A 4,423-nucleotide genomic window follows, 5' to 3' on the forward strand; every position below is an offset into this window, starting at 1 on the left:
TCCAAACCTCAATAAGTGCTATAGACTGAATGTTTGTGTTCCCCACCCAAAATCTGTATGTTGAAATCCTAACCCCCGCAGTGTGACGGTATTAGGCGGTGGGGCCTTTGGGAGGTGAGTACATCGTGAGACTGGGGCCCTCATAAATGGAATTAGTACCCTTATAAAAGAGACCCTGGAGAGCTCCCTCGAAGAACCCAACCACACTGGCATCCTGACCTTGAACTTCCAGCCTCCAGGTACTTTGTTACAGCAGCCTGAACAGACTAAGACAACAAAGCATGGCAGCTTCCTCCCTTTTAGAGCACTGTTATTAAGAGTGTGGTCTGGCATTACCTAAAAAGCTGGTTTAGAAATTCAAATTTTGGGACTTCCCTGGTGGCAGTGGTTAAGAATCCACCTGCCAATGCAGGAGACACGGGTTTGGGCCCTGGTCCAGGAAGATCCCACATGCCGTGGAGCAACTAAGCCCATGCACCACAACTACTGAGCCTGTGCTCTAGAGCCCACGTGCCACAACTACTGAAGCCCACATGCCTAGAGCCTGTGCTCCCTAACAAGAGGAGCCACTGCAATGAGAAGCCCGCACACTGCAATGAGGAGTAGCCCTCGCTCACCACAACTAGAGAAAGCCCACGCGCAGCAATGAAGACCTAATGCAGCCAAGAACAAAATATTAAAATTTTTAAAAAGAAATTCAAATTTTAGCTTCAGTCTAAATTAGAATCTGTATTTTAACAGGTCCCAGACCTAAATAAATGGAAAGATATCCCACGTTTATGGATCAGAAGACTTAATATTGTTAAGATATCAATGCTCCCCCAAATTATCTACAGATTCAACGCAATCCCTATCAATATCCCAGCAAGCTTTTTTGGGAAAACAACTGTCAGGCTTATCCTAAAATTCATATGGAAGCACAAGGGACCCAGAACAGCCAAAACAATCTTGAAAAAGAAGAATAAAGTTGGATGACTCATACTTTCCTATTTCAAAACTTATTACAAAGCTACAGTAGTCAAGGCAGTGTTGTACTATCATAAGTTTAGATATATAGATTTACAGAATAGAACTGGGAGTCCAGAAATAGGCCCATATATTTACGGCCAATTGATTTTCAACAAGTATGCCAAGACCATCCAATGGGGAAAGAATAGTCTTCTCAGCAAATGGTACGGATAACTGAAGACCCTCATACAGTAGAATGAAGTTAGATTCCCTACCTCACATCATATACAAAAATTAATTCAAAATGGTTCAGAGATCTAAATGTACCTAAATCTAAGAGCTAAAACTATAAAATTCTTAAAAGAAAACCTAGGTGTAAATCTTTGTGACCTTAAATTAGGCAATGGTTTCTTGATATGACACCAAAAGCACAAGTGACAAAAGAAAAATAGATAAATTGTACTTCATCATAATTAAGAACTTTTGTGCTTCAAAGGAATCACCATTAAGAAAGTGAAAAGACAACCCACAGAATGGAAGAAAGTATTTGTGAATCATGTATCTGATAAGGGACTTATATCCAGAACAGATGCAGAACTCTTACAACACGACAAGAAAAAGACAAACGATTCTATTTTTCAATGGGCAAGAGATTCGAGCAGACACTTCTCTAAAGAAGACATGCAAATGGCCAATAACTACATACAAAGGTGCTAAACATCATTAGTCATTAGGGAAATGCAAATCAAAACCACAATGTGATACCACTTACTATCCACTAAGAGGATTAAAATTTTAAAACAAACAGACAATAACAGTGTTAGAACCTTCACATATTGCTGGTAGGAATGTAAAAATGGTGCTTTGGAAAACATTCTGGGAGTTCCTCAAAATATTAAACACAGAGCTACCATATAACCCAGCAATTCCATGCCTATGTAAGATAATCAAAAACATGTATACACAAAAACCTGTACAAGAAGGTTCATAGCAACATTATTCATAATAGCCACAGAATGGAAACAACTCAAATGTCCATCAACTGATGAAAGGATAAATAAAATGTGATATATCCACATAATGGAATACAATTTAGCAATAAAAAGGATAAAAGATTTAAAACATTATGCTAAGTAAAAGAAGGCAGATACAAAAGGCCACATACTCTATGATTGCATGTATTTGAAAAGTCCAGAACGGGCAAATCTACAGAGATAGAAAGTTGATTAGTGGTGCCCAAACCTGGGGGGAGGCGGGATGGGGAGTGAGTGCTAATGGGTAGAGAATTTCATTTTGGAGTGATGAAAATACTCTGAGATGTGGTAATGGTTGCACAACTCCATGAATATACAAAAAAACAGGTAAATGTTCACTTTCCAAAGGTGAATTTTATAGTATATGAATTATATCTCAATAGGGTTATTATTTTTTTTTTAATGGTCTCAAGACAGTGCAGAGGTGCCCTGGGTTTCCGACCTCACCCAGGTTCCTAGGGAACCTAGAGCATGGTGCCCCGCCCCCTTCCGGCCACCGTCACCCCCTTCCAGTAATGGGCTCGCCCCCTCCACCCTCTGTCCCCTCCCCTTCCCATCCCATAATGGACTCCATATCCGGCCCATCCTAGAGAGGGTGCCCAGCGCCTCCGGCCGCCCTCTTCGACCTCGTGGGAGAGCCCCGAGGCAGCTACCGCGGCCCCCGCGGCTTCGCCTTCACCTTGGCCTTCACGCCCACCACGATGCCCTTACCGTCCGCCACGCTGCCCGCGCCGCCCTCGCAGGTGCGCCAGAACTACCACCCCGACTGCGAGGCCGCCATCAACAGCCATTTCACCCTGGAGTTCCACGCCTCCTTCGTGTGCCTGGCCGTGGCCCTTTACCTCTACTGCGACGACGTGGCTTTGAAGCACTTCACCCGGTTCTTCCTGCGCCACTCCCACGAGCACAGCGGGCGGGCCCAGGGCCTGATGCGCCTGCAGAACCAGCGCGGGGGCCGCCTCGACTTCCAAGACATCAGGAAGCCAGGCAGTGACAACTGAAAGAGCGGCCTCAAGGCCATGAAGCGCACCTCGTTCCTGGAGAAGCTCGTGAACCGGAGCCTGCTCCACCTGCACCAGCTGGCCACCGACAAGACCGACCCCCCACCCGCACCACTTCCTGGCAACTCACTACCTCAGCCAGCAGGTGGCGTTCATCAGAGAGCTGGAGGGTCATGTCACCACCCTGAGCATGATGGGGGCCCCGGACGTCGACCTGGCAGGGTCCCTCTTTGAAAAGCTCACCCTGGACGACAGCGACAAGAAGAACTGAGCCTGGACTGGACTTCCCCAGAGCCACGGGGTGACCAGAGCCCTGGTCACCGTGCCTGCCATACAGACGGCAATAGTGCCCTTGCAGAAGAAGTTCACTTAAGTTTTTTTCTTCCAGTTTTGCCACTCCTTCCAATAAAGTTATTTGGTTCCTAAAGAAATAAGGTCTCTCCTTGGTTCCTGTGTGCAAATTGCTCACTTTTTAAAACAGGTATCCGGGAGGCTCTCCACCCACCCATGCCCCACCCACATGCAGCTCAGGATCTCCACAGAGGGAGGGAGAAGGCATTCCATGGGGCCCTGGAAAATGCAACATCCATCTTCCCCTTTTAAACAATGTGTGTAGGGTGGGGTGAGATGGGTGGTCTGGGGCCCTAATGGGTGGGTGGGTGGTGTCTGCGGGTGCCCATATATGGTAAAGATATAAAAGAATATGGTCTAGAATTCATCACAGTAGTTGCCTCTGGGGAAGAAGTGAAGGGAATGGGCAGGGATTAAAAGAAAGGGGATCTTGGGCTTCCCTAGTGGCGCAGTGGTTGAGAGTCTGCCTGCCGATGCAGGGGACACGGGTTCGTGCCCCGGTCCGGAAAGATCCCACATGCCGCGGAGCGGCTGGGCCCGTGAGCCATGGCCGCACCAGAACGGGCAAATCTACAGAGATAGAAAGTTGATTAGTGGTGCCCAAACCTGGGGGGAGGCGGGATGGGGAGTGAGTGCTAATGGGTAGAGAATTTCATTTTGGAGTGATGAAAATACTCTGAGATGTGGTAATGGTTGCACAACTCCATGAATATACAAAAAAACAGGTAAATGTTCACTTTCCAAAGGTGAATTTTATAGTATATGAATTATATCTCAATAGGGTTATTATTTTTTTTTTAATGGTCTCAAGACAGTGCAGAGGTGCCCTGGGTTTCCGACCTCACCCAGGTTCCTAGGGAACCTAGAGCATGGTGCCCCGCCCCCTTCCGGCCACCGTCACCCCCTTCCAGTAATGGGCTCGCCCCCTCCACCCTCTGTCCCCTCCCCTTCCCATCCCATAATGGACTCCATATCCGGCCCATCCTAGAGAGGGTGCCCAGCGCCTCCGGCCGCCCTCTTCGACCTCGTGGGAGAGCCCCGAGGCAGCTACCGCGGCCCCCGCGGCTTCGCCTTCACCTTGGCCTTCAC

General features: G+C 47.6%; 1 pseudogene; it reads left to right on the forward strand.

The window, feature by feature from the left end:
- The first annotated feature begins 2,273 nt into the window (after positions 1-2,273).
- Positions 2,274-2,983, forward strand: LOC112410065 (ferritin heavy chain pseudogene; annotated as a pseudogene).
- The last annotated feature ends 1,440 nt before the right edge of the window (positions 2,984-4,423 follow it).

This window comes from Neophocaena asiaeorientalis, unplaced genomic scaffold, assembly GCF_003031525.2.
Source record: "Neophocaena asiaeorientalis asiaeorientalis breed wild unplaced genomic scaffold, Neophocaena_asiaeorientalis_V1.1 scaffold448, whole genome shotgun sequence".
Classification (NCBI taxonomy): domain Eukaryota; kingdom Metazoa; phylum Chordata; class Mammalia; order Artiodactyla; family Phocoenidae; genus Neophocaena; species Neophocaena asiaeorientalis.